This window comes from Poromitra crassiceps (genome assembly GCF_964638095.1).
Source record: "Poromitra crassiceps genome assembly, chromosome: 20".
In the NCBI taxonomy this organism is placed as follows: Eukaryota; Metazoa; Chordata; class Actinopteri; order Beryciformes; family Melamphaidae; genus Poromitra; species Poromitra crassiceps.
In genome coordinates, this window is record NC_139637.1 from 14,267,241 (window position 1) to 14,279,953 (window position 12,713).

The 12,713-nt window shown below is 46.2% G+C and overlaps 1 protein-coding gene across 1 annotated transcript in view; it reads left to right on the plus strand.

Annotated features, from left to right (window-relative positions):
• Positions 1-12,713, plus strand: part of LOC310794885 (MICOS complex subunit mic25a-like) — a gene marked incomplete at its 3' end in the record, with an annotated part of 115,133 nt that overhangs the window by 79,699 nt on the left and 22,721 nt on the right. The gene's annotated exons all lie outside the window — the stretch shown is intronic.

Sequence of the window (12,713 nt, forward strand, 5' to 3'; positions counted from 1 at the left end):
ACATTGCTCGAGCTGTAAACAAGGCTATCTCGGTGAGTACTCGACCAATTTGAAAAAAACGATGTCACGATGAGTCCTTTAGACACATACAGTGTGGAAAATAGGGTCCAGTTTGAAAAAAAAAAAAAAAAGAAATTCTCCTTTAACACACTCACACGCGCGCACACACACACACACACACACGGCTGAACACACGATCCCCTCCGGGCTAAAACGGGCCTTCATTCATTCAAGAGTGATTACCTCTGATGTTTTCTGTGTCGTTTGTTTGTCTGCCTGGCAGCAGGATCAAGCTACAGGGCCCCATTTTCATGAAACTTGGTTGAAGGGTTCAGCGTGGACCAAACCCATTACATTTTGGAGCCGATCTGACTCACAAACCAGCAATGCTAGTGAATAAGAGGGGCTCGTTGGCCTTTGTGGAGGTCCGCGCTTTAGTTTCAGGATGTTCAAGTGCAGCGCAGGTAGCTCAGTCAGAGAGAGAGAGAGAGAGGCACGATTCACAACTGTGCATAGCTGGATAACTACCTCTTCACACTGCAGCCTCAGAGAGAGACGCTGAGTATTCCCAGTATCATAGTAGCAATAATAGCAATACCGATGGCCAAATACCCATATTTAACAAAGCTCTCCTTTGTTTTGGCGCAATAGGTTGAGGCGCTGTCTCGTCATAGACGCTGGGTTAGCTTGCTCAGCCTGGCTGGGGGCGTGATCAGGGTGGGGTAAATCCCCCCCCCGTTCTATCCGTTCAGCAAAGTTAGAATTTAGCTGCTAGCCCAGCCCAGGCAGACACGATCGGGGATTCAACCCCCGCAGTAAACGCACATCTGAATAGACGTCTTGTCACACATGCCGACTGTCTCTATTGAGGACAGTTTAAGCCTCAAATGTTTCTCAACAGCGTTTCAGTCTTTGAGTCTTTGCCGTTATTTTGCCTTCATAGTTGTCAGAGCAGAGAGGCCACCCTCGCATGGACACATTGTAACCCTCGCATGGACACATTGTAACCCTCGCATGGACACATTGTAACCCTCGAGGCTTGATTTGTCAATTTGTCAAAGACAGAGGAGGTAATCTTCGACCCCAGGTCAATTGCCAACCGAACACCAGTATACATCCACACAGCACTCCCATAAAGCAGGTGGAATCCTACAAATACCTGCGTGTGTGTGCGGGTGGACCACACCTTGGGCTGGTCTATCCAGGTGGATCATGTCTGTGCAAAAGTGCAACAGCGCATGTACTTTTTGAGGAGATTGAGGGCTTATGGGGCCAGTCCAGAAATACTCCAGCTGTTCTATTGTTCTACCATACAGAGTATCATCCAATACTGTGGCACTGTATGGTACAATAGTAACGGTGCAAGCTAAAAAATAAAGTGGCCAGATTGATCAAAACGGCCTCCAAGATCATCGGTCGACCCGTCAACCAGGGCTTCCTTGACAGCCAGAACGCAGCAGCTGTGCGTTTGGCCCAAAAAATAGCAAACGATCCCTCTCCTCCCCTCCACCAGGGGGCTCCGAGTCCCGCGGTGTCGGCTGAACACGACCAAAAACTCTTTTGTGCCTCACGCCATCACCCTCCTGAATAAAGCTGCGTTCACACCGACCTATTAAAGTTTTTCGCTGGCGTCGAGTTTACATACAAAGTCAATGCAAACGAGCGATTGAGCGTATATTCACCTGGGAGAAAAATCGCTGGGCGTCCGAAGCGACAGAGACAGAGCGATAGGGAGAAAATTCGCTGTCGCCCCAGATGAAATATCCCAACTCGAGCGAAAATACGCTGGCATCAGTCGCTCGCTGTTCAACGCTGATTGGCTGCCGTGTGAGAGCGAGTCAAGGATCACACTGGCTTGGAACAAACCGCTGGTTTATTGTGTGGCAACAAACCGCATTGACAGGCTGACAGCTGACATGAAGTGAAGTCTGTCCAACCGGTATGGAGCTTGCATTAGATTAGGAGCACGCTGATAGGCTTTAGCTTGTAAACAATGACGGTGGCTCGTAGTGGACAAATATCATGACATTGCGTAACGTTATAGCCCCCACATGTCCGTCAAATCGTGTGCCTGTTGATGAGCGATTTAAACAGAGCGACAGAGCGATTCCAAAGGGTTGAATCAAGTGACAGAGCGAAAAATAAATATCTTGGTGTGAACACAGCTTAAGCAGTGGGGGTAAATAGGCAGGACTTTGGGGATAGCCATTGAATGATTTGAAAGGCTGATTTGGTGGGGCGGGGGGGGGGGGGGGGGGGTTTAGTCTATGTAATGGAAATGAGGTGGATATGTCAGACTCGCCTGTCCCTACAAACTCCAGGTGGATTTTTTGCTGTCCTTATCTTCTATTTTTTATATTCTACATTTTAAGTCTGGTCTTTTATATTGCTGCAGGTTTAAGTCTGTATGTGCCCATGTGTCTTTTATCGTTTTGTATCTTCTGATTTTCTGTACGTTGGCACTAGTTGCACATTACAACACATTTCTGTGAAAGCAGACAATACATGAACTTGAACTTGATTTGCCAGCGCTGTGTATGCTGCCGGTGCCTCGTCCAAACATCCCACCCCAGTGGATTGAGTGTGAACTGCACCTGCAGTGATCCAGCCAGATGATGTTTCTCTGACTCCCACTTGGTTTCTCTTCTCCCAGTCTCACTCCAACGCGTCTCTCTTCCTCCTCTGCTCTCTGATTCCTCTCTCTCTCTCTGTCTCTCTCTCTCTCTCTCTCTGTCTCTCTCTCTCTCTCTCTCTCTCTCTCTCTCTCTGTCTCTCTCTCTCTCTCTCTCTGTCTCTCTCTCTCTCTCTCTCTCTCTCTCTCTCTCTCTCTCTCTCTCTCTCTCTCTCTCTCTCTCTCTCTGTCCCTCTCCTCTTTCATGACTGATCACTTTACATGTCCCACCTGGCGTTTCCCCTGCTTTTAGCCAGTTGCGCATATTTGCATGAATGAACTAAGCTAGTTAGCTGCCACCACAGGCTGATGGGCAGGAGCCAAAGTGCATTTTTGGGTACATCTATGTATATGTTGACTAAAGCCCATGGCACGTCACCAATCGAACATTCTCCAACAAACACGAACGAACACGAACACACGTAGATGTTCGTTTGGTGTGCCATAGCTGTCTGTCCTTGTCTGTATGTGTTCGGCGATGTTCGGTGATGTTCGCCCGGATTCAACATGTTCAATCCGTGCTTGTTCGGTGTTCGCAGTTGTCTGGTCAGTTCACAATGTTTTCAGTCGCGTATCCATGGAAACGGAGCTCTCGCGCACACGCGCGCACACTCAGTACTAGCTAGCAGTAAACTTCTGGCTGTTGTGTTGTTGCTGTCGATGGCTTCGTTTCGGACCCTGGAAAGAAAGGAACTCTCGGTAGAGCTGTGGGAATCAAAACGAGAGTTGTACGATGTGTCATCTCAACGATTTTCCAACCGAAACAGCCGGGCGAAAGCAATAGAAGAGATTGCTGAAAGACTCGGCACTACTGGTGAGTTTATAGTGGGCTAACGTTAAGTAGCCAATGCTAGCGTAAGGGGCTTTAACATTAGCAAAACACGGAACACGGAAGTAAACACGGAAGTTATTTGGTCAGCTTCTTCTTCTTTGGTGTTTTACGGCAGTTGGCATAGTTATTGTTGCATTACCGCCACCATTTGGCTGAAATTAGAACAACTGTTGTGCTGAATATGTTTGGTCGGTGTGCCATGCTTTCAAACAATCTCCAACATCTGCCAACATTCACAGACAATTGTCTGTTCGTGTGTGTTGGTGTTTTAGTCCAGGCATTTTACGCAAATATGTGGGTCAACCTCACACTAATTGCAACAAAACCAAACTCAACTGATTTTGTATCCTCAATATGTCCTCAATGAAGGAAAAAAAGTGTTAAGGAAATGTATGAAGGGAAAGTTTTGAAAATGACCTAAATATGATGGAAGCCTATGGAAGCCTTTTTTTTTTTTTTTAATGTGCCATAAATCTCATCATTTATATCCTGTATGTGTTTTTTGCTTCAAGGAGAAAAATAAATGAATAAAAAATAAATAAAAAATAAATGTTAAAAAATAAATAAAAAAACGTTTTTGGTAGCATCATATAGGTAATTTTCAAAACTTTCCCTTCATACTAGGGATGTTCATCAATTATCGAAAATCGATAATTGATCGTTAAGGATTGGAATCGATCCTGTGGCATTTGGATCGATTTTTTAATTATTAATTTTTTTTTTTTTTTTTTTTTTTTGACTAGGTTTGGGTGGAATTCGTTCCTCCTCGCCCCACTCCATTGCACAGCCGACTAACGTGAGGTGGAGCTTCATATAGTCTCTAGTTTTCTGGCTGGGCACGGGCCTTTGTGCCAACAAAACTGCTTTAAACATGAGAAATTCACACCGGCATGCGCCGGGGACAGCAGTGTTGGAGAGGAGACACATTGAAATAAAGAGTTCATTGAGGAGAACACGTTGTCTTTCGTATTTTCTGCCATAGGCATTCATTTTGTAAAGAAAAATTGAAAAATTGAAAATATTGAAAATTTTCTAAGTATTAATATGATCGATAATCGATAATTGATCGTTAATTTTCACCAATTATCGATTTTGGAAAATTTTCAAAATGAACATCCCTACTTCATACATTTCCTTAACACTTTTTTTCCTTCATTGAGGACATATTGAGGATACAAAATCAGTTGAGTTTGGTTTTGTTGCAATTAGTGTGAGGTCAAGTGACAGTTTTACTGGACTATTTGTTGGAGAATGTTTGATTGGTGTGCCAAGGCCTTTAAAGGATGGCTTTGCCTATTATCAACCCACTTTGTATCATTATAATGTCGTTAATATAAGCAGATGGGCAGTGTTTACCTTCGCTATATATGTTTTACACAGAGAAATATCCTCCATTTGTCCGGCTTGCAGAAACTCCGCCCCCGCCCGCTGCAAGTCATTAAGGCTCGTTATGGCTCTCCATGCGATTCTCCGGTGGATGTGCGCATAGCTAAAAAATCTAAACCAATCATAACAGCCGCCCTCGGAGCAGATTCCGCATCTCGAGCAGAGATGGAAACACTTCACAATTTAGGTTTTTATTCTGTGAAAAATCCCACTTGTTTTTTTTTTTTAATGAAAAGCCACCATTAGCACCTCCTAGAGGCATGGGAATCACCTGCTCTAGAGGCTTTCACAGACCTCATTAGTTGCACATATAAATGTGTGCAGAATGTGCAGAATACAAATAAAACGCAGGCACATGTTGACATTCTCAGTTGAACACACACACACACACACACACACACACACACACACACACACAGTAATAATTCTCCACATGCTTATATTCGCGTGCTTATATTCATGCGGTCGCAGCAGTGTGACAGGAAGTGAATGGATATAAATGGTCCGTGTGGTGCGTGTCATTAGGGGAGTGTCGCAACGTGAGCGGCGCGGCCAGCCTCATGTCTGGCTGCACACCTGGATGCAGACACCCCCGACCCTCTGAAGTAGTCCCACAGTCGCTTTAACACGGAGACACGTCAACAGAAGTCGGCTTACGTAGCGCTCCAGACTTCCACTCGGTCGCTACGGCAACAGGAAAGCATCGGTTGCCGGGACCGCCCTAGTTTTTTATGCCTCCGCCGGCGATAGCCAGGCCGGAGGCATTATGGATCTGGGTTGTCCGTCCGAACGTCCGTACAATGTTTGTTAACGCGATATCTGAGGAACGCCTTGACGGAATTTCATCAAATTTGCCTCAAACATCGACTTGGACTCAAGGATGAACTGATTAGATTTTGGTGGTCAAAGGTCAAGGGTCAAGGTCACTGTCACCTCTCAAACGCCATTTTCCAGCTTGTTAACGCGATATCTCATGAATGCCTTGACGGAATTTCATCAAATTTGCCTCAAACATCGACTTAGACTCAAGGATGAACTGATTAGATTTTGGTAGTCAAAAGTCAAAGGTCAAGGTCACTGTGACCTCTCAAACGCCATTTTCAAGCTTGTTAACGTGATATCTCAGGAATGCCTTGACGGAATTTAATTAAACTTGTCTCAAACATCGACTTGGAGTCAAGGATGAACTGATTAGATTTTGGTGGCCAAAGGTCAAGGGTCAAGGTCACTGTCACCTCTCAAACGCCATTTTCCAGCTTGTTAACGCGATATCTCACGAATGCCTTGACGGAATTTCATCAAATTTGCCTCAAACATTGACTTAGACTCAAGGATGAACTGATTAGATTTTGGTGGTCAAAAGTCAAAGGTCAAGGTCACTGTGACCTCTCGAACGCCATTTTCCAGCTTGTTAACGCGATATCTCATGAATGCCTTGACGGAATTTAATCAAACTTGTCTCAAACATCGACTTGGACTCAAGAATGAACTACCGGTAATGGCGGAGGCATAAGTCCGCATTACGGTCGTTCTAGTTTATTTTAATAAGAGACGGGAGGAAAGAAAGCAGTGCCACAGTAAGATCAAAATCAACACTAACTTCACATTCAAAATAAATTAATGAATGGAATGGATGATGATGATAATGGTTGTGGTGATTAGTAACAATCTTCCCTTTGTTTTAATTTCAAAACTGAGTTACAAAGTGCGTTACAGATGACTATATAGCAAGTCGTTTCTGCGAGGCAATCTGATTGGTCAAACAGCTGTTCTATCTGTCCTGGTAATTTATTTATTGGCTGCTATGACAAATGGGCTTAGGCATTATCCACAGTCTATATTCGATACTGTAGAAAGTATTGTTATATTCTTGAAATATTGCAATATTGGATAACTCTGAGACCTCCTGTGGTTAGTTAACCATCTTTCTTGTTCTCTCCTTTTATTATTGTGCACGGCTGCGACGTAGTGATGAGCCAGTATTGTCTCTTGGGTGTTATTGCTCCAATTATATATAAACAATAATAGTGTTAATCAAAAGTAGGCTACGGCAGAATAACACAAGCAAATCCTGATGATGATGATGACACCATAGACCATATCATTAATATGGGCGTAGTCGCCCTGACGTCGGCCATTTTGTGGTGGACTCCCATTTTGAAGCCTTGATTTTGGCATTTTGACCGGTAGTGCGAGACCAGGGGTTTCCCCACAGAGCAGCAGCGCCGCCCTGCTGTTCGTCTGCAATTGGCGCGCTGCGTGATCACTGGACAGGCAAGCTGTCAATCACGCTCCAAAACATAGTCTGCTTTAGCATCTATTTGACTCTAAATGGGACCATAATTGACTAAATGACCATCATGCTGTGTTGAAAAAGACTTGAGGACCATAAACTCTAAAGGGCCCTACCTTCGCAACGGCGGTCATTTTGCGTCGGCGCCCGTTTTGCGCTGGAATTGCGCCGCGCGAAGCCCTAATTGTGGGTGCGTCGGCCCGCTGCGCTTCACGTCATCTCGGCGCATCTCGGCGCAAATGCCAGGGTTTATTTCCATAACAGGATTTACAATGTGAGATCACTCCACTTAAAAGCCACAGCGTCTGTGCGTCTGTGACATGTCCCAGGCAGGAAGGTGCAGAAGCTGTTATTCTGTCTGTGGGTCTGTGACATGTCCCAGGCAGGAAGGTACAGACGCTGTGGGTCTGTCTGTGTGTCTGTGACATGTCCCAGGCAGGAAGGTGCAGACGCTGTGTGTCTGTCTGTGTGTCTGTGACATGTCCCAGGCAGGAAGGTGCAGACGCTGTGTGTCTGTCTGTGTGTCTGTGACATGTCCCAGGCAGGAAGGTACAGACGCTGTGGGTCTGTCTGTGTGTCTGTGACATGTCCCAGGCAGGAAGGTGCAGACGCTGTGTGTCTGTCTGTGTGTCTGTGACATGTCCCAGGCGGGAAGGTGCAGACGCTGTGGGTCTGTCTGTGTGTCTGTGACATGTCCCAGGCGGGAAGGTGCAGACGTTGTGGGTGGGTCTGTCTGTGTGTCTGTGACATGTCCCAGGCAGGAAGGTACAGACATTGTGGGTCTGTCTGTGTGTCTGTGACATGTCCCAGGCAGGAAGGTGCAGACGCTGTGGGTCTGTCTGTGTGTCTGTGACATGTCCCAGGCAGGAAGGTACAGACGCTGTGGGTCTGTCTGTGTGTCTGTGACATGTCCCAGGCAGGAAGGTGCAGATGCTGTGTGTCTGGAGTGGAGTCTCAGGACCTTTACACTGGCTCTCAGGGGGAAGTTGCTCAGACAGAGAAGACCTTTCCAGGAGCATTTACTTTACAGTCAAAGTATTCCCTAGTGTTTGCTGTGGCACAGGCAGGCTCTCTCCTCTGAAGGTAGCAGGTGGGGAGGGGCAGCCGTGACATCGGGGGGTGGGACATGTGACGCTCTCGCAGCCTCGCGGGTTACAGTAGCTTACTGTACACGTCATGTGACTGTATTTCCATTCGTAAATGTGCGGTGCTGTCTGATGGTCAACACTTTCACCGCAAGGAAAACCCTGTGATGGAGATTTGCCTTAACCCGTTGATACCTGATGCAGCATTTGTGTGTGTATCCCTTTAAGACGCGGTTTGCGGTCTTAAAGGGATACACACACAAATGAGGGATATACACGCAAATGCTGCATCAAGTCAAGTCAAGTCAAGTTTATTTGTATAGCACATTTCATACACATAGGCAATTCAAAGTGCTTCACATAAAATGGTCGACAGGAAAAGAAAATAAGATAATAAAATGGACATTTAAAAGCATCACAACAAAACTTTAAAATGGTCGACAGGAAAATAAAAGAAGAGAATAAAATGGACATTTAAAAAGCATCACAACAAAACTTAAAAAAAAGAGTATAAAAAGTGCATTAAGCAACAGGCGCATCAGGTATCAATGGGTTAGTATATATAGCAGAAGCTCAGAGAAAAGGCCTTTTGGATTCGATGCTGAAGCGAGTGGGGGAACTCTGCATACATTCAACCAATGGTGTGACGCATGGTATCATCATGATGCCTCATCATGTACCTACAGTACCAAGCCATTACTTTGTCACTTTTGTAAACACACTTCTGTAGCACGAGAAATGGTGCATGAATCATTTGCTCCAATCAAGGTTCCGGGTCGTTTATTTAATTGAAACTGGTTGAGATTTGTTACATCAGACTCTGCTCATCATTTCTAAAATTGTCAAAAATCAACATTCGTCCGTTCGTTCGTTCGTTCGTTCATTTATTTATTCACATTCATTTTTATATAGTGTGTCATTTGTTATTTCTGCTTGGGTTGGCCCACTAGTTTTCAAAGTTTGTGTGTGTGTGTGTGTGTGTGTGTGCGTGCGTGTGCGTGTGCGTGCGTGTGCGTGTGCGTGTGTGTGTGTGTGTGTGTGTGTGTGCGCGTGTGTGTGTGTGTGTGTGTGCGCGTGTGCGTGTGCGTGTGTGTGTGTGTGTGTGTGCGCGCGTGATGTTCAGTGTCTGTCATAAGCTCCAGTAAGAGGATAGAGTTCTTGGTAGCCACTGACTTTAGCAATAGGCTTTTCCTCTGTTGGTTACATTCAGGGTCCGGGCTTATTCAAACTCAGCGTGACCAATCCTGTGCTGCTAGCCTGCCTCCAATGCTATGAAGACAAGAAGTTTATTTCTTTCTTTCTTTCTTTCTTTCTTTCTTTCTTTCTTTCTTTCTTTCTTTCTTTCTTTCTTTCTTTCTTTCTTTCTCCCTCCCTCCCTCCCTCCCTCCCTCCCTAGAGGCCATACTGTACCTTGTGACTGTCACATGAGTAAGGCCCCCATGAAGGCCCATGGCACCGGAGCACCCAAATGGAATGGAACCATCATTAAAGTTATTGGTTGCACCTGTGTTCCCCCGCTTAGACGCCTCAAAATGGCCGCTGTGAAAAGGGTCAGATTTCCGCGTTTTCCTCGTTTTCCCGGCAGGTGAGGACAGCCGTTCAAAGCGTGCCTGTTCCCGACCAATTGCACTTGAAAGACTACATCAGTAAACCTCTCAAAACCATGCCTGGAGAACAGTTGCAACCATCGTTGGGGTTGAATGGTTTATGCTACCTAATTAGCACTCGTTAGCTAGCTACTGTATGTCAACTCACAAAATGTCATGAAGGGCAAAATACCAAAGCAGTGAAATATACATTACAGGATGACTCGTGCGTAGGCGGGTGGCAAAGGAATACATACACACACACACACACACACACACACACACACAGACACACACACACACACACACACACACGCGCGCAGGTCTTGTCAGATGCCTGGCTATTTATATTAGTCTCATTAGTAACAGGTTGGGGTTTGCCATATAGACTGGCAGGCTGGCATACGCGTGGCACAAGCTGTGTTTGCCGTTAGTCTTGGGATGTTTGGAGACAGACCTGTGTGTGGGGGTATGTGTCAAACGTGTTCTGCATGCACGCTGTATATATTTATTTATATGTTTTTTGTTTTTTTTATATGGCTGCACTGGTAATGTTTGTGATTTTAGCCGGCGAAATGACAGTCAGAATGCTCTTATCTCTCAGTGCTGTGGACCACACAGTGTGTAGATGCAGGAGGAGAGACGACTTGGCCTGTGTCTCGCTTGTTTACTCTTCACGCTTAGTTGGGGGGGAATAAATTGGTCTTGAATCTTGAATTTGAACTGGAATTAAAAAGTCTTAAAAGGTCTAAATACAACCCTAGAGGAACCTGTAGTTACAAGTCGCATTTTTATTGACACCAGCTTTGCCACCTCTCCCAAGCGTAAACACCTATTTGCTATTTATATATATATACAGTATAGACGGTTTTAAGTTGACAACATAAACATTCTAAATCAGACTCCAGCTTGCAGTGTTTGCAATGGGACAGCACTAACAGGACATTCGCTTCGAACACACCTGGGAGCTAATCCACCTAATGCACGTTTTGTTTGTGTTAAAAGTCGTTTGTTTTTACCGTTTTACCATTTGTTTCTCTGTCATTCTTTCTTTGTCTCTTTCTCCATCACTGTCCGTCTCTCTCCCCCTGACCCTCTCTCCCTCCCTCCCCCCCTCTCTCTCCCCCCTGACCCTCTCTCTCTCTCCCCCCTCTCCTCCCTCCCTCCCCCCTCTCTCTCCCCCTGACCCTCTCTCTCCCCTCCCCCCTCTCTCTCCCCCTGACCCTCTCCCTCCCTCCCCCCTCTCTCCCTCCCTCTCCCCCCCCCCCCTCCCTCCTGTCACAGCAGAGTGTAGTTTTGAAGCTGGTGGAAATAGAGCGTACAGAAGGAGATAATAATCCTCCTCCAAGTCTGACAGGCAGCTTGACACGCTGTCGGCAGGGCCCTCCACGTCATGCACCGCAAATATCTGCCCGCCGCACACACACACACACACCCACACGCACGCACACACAGATACACGCACGCATGCACACACACATGCACACACACACACGCACACACACACACACAGATACACACACACAGATACACGCACGCACACACACACAGATACACACACACAGATACACGCACGCACACACACAAGCCACTTCTTAACATGCAGTGGAATCCGTATTATAACCTGCTCCTAGCCGGTTGGCCTGCATGTTAAACAACAATTAGCCGGCCTACGCGCACTCCCGCGACTCCGTATCTTATCTACCTCGACCACCGGTATAAGATCCGCTTCCACGCAATCGCACCTCATGTTAAACAGTGGCAGGTCATTATCCGCAGATCTGAGTGGGCGGGTGTGACTCACTTCACTTCACTTCACGTTCACTAGTTTATTAATTAATGAATCGTTCGGGCAATCGCTTATATCAACAAGCAAACTCACGGTTTCCTCAAGTGCTGCAAAAAGGGCTTGAATTGTTTGGCCGTGTGGTCCCCAACGCGCTTCAGCTGCAGCCAGGCAGCCAGGTCCATTGCATCAGGAGGGACGCTTACTGCTGCGCTGCTTGCTTGCTCCCATGTCAGAAAAAGCCTAACTTTTGTGGGGAGAAATACATTGAAAACTAGTCAGATATGACTTGAAATGCCACTTGTAAAATAAATCACCCACAGTGATTGACGACAGTCCGACCACTATTTTGACTGGGCGCTTTATGTAACCTAGGCGAAGCGCTCATTTTTGGCACATTGCCACCCCTCGTTGGAATGGACTCCGTTAAAACGGCACGTTTTTTGAAGTCTCCAGATTTGTCGCTAATGTGATGCAGCCAATTCTATTGTGTGAGGCAGGCAGTGTTGTGTGACTGTGCGTCCACACTGCGGAGAGGATAGGAGCTGACGGACTGATAGGCTATCAAACTTTTGTGGGGAGAAATACATTTAAAACTAGTCAGATATGACTAGTTGCCACTTGTAAAATAAATCACCCACAGTGATTGACGACGGTGCGACCACTATTTTGACTGCCTCATAGCTAAAGCTGTTTCCTATCACATTTCTTGTTTTCGATCCCCCCCCCCCCCCCCCCCCCCCCCCCCCCCCCCCCCGGCCGCCCACTGGCAGAAAAAACGGCTCATATCCAGTTGTTTCTTAACAAAGACCCCTCATGTTTAGAAAGGCAAAACCTGAAAATATCCTGTTCTCTCTAGCAGGACATGATCCAGAGTTCATGTTTAAAAGGCACTACACACACACACATACAGATACATGCATGCACACACACACACACACACACACACACATACAGATACATACATGCACACACACACGCACACACACACACACACACGCACACACACACACACACACACACACACACACACACACACACACACACACACACACACACACACAGTAGTAATCC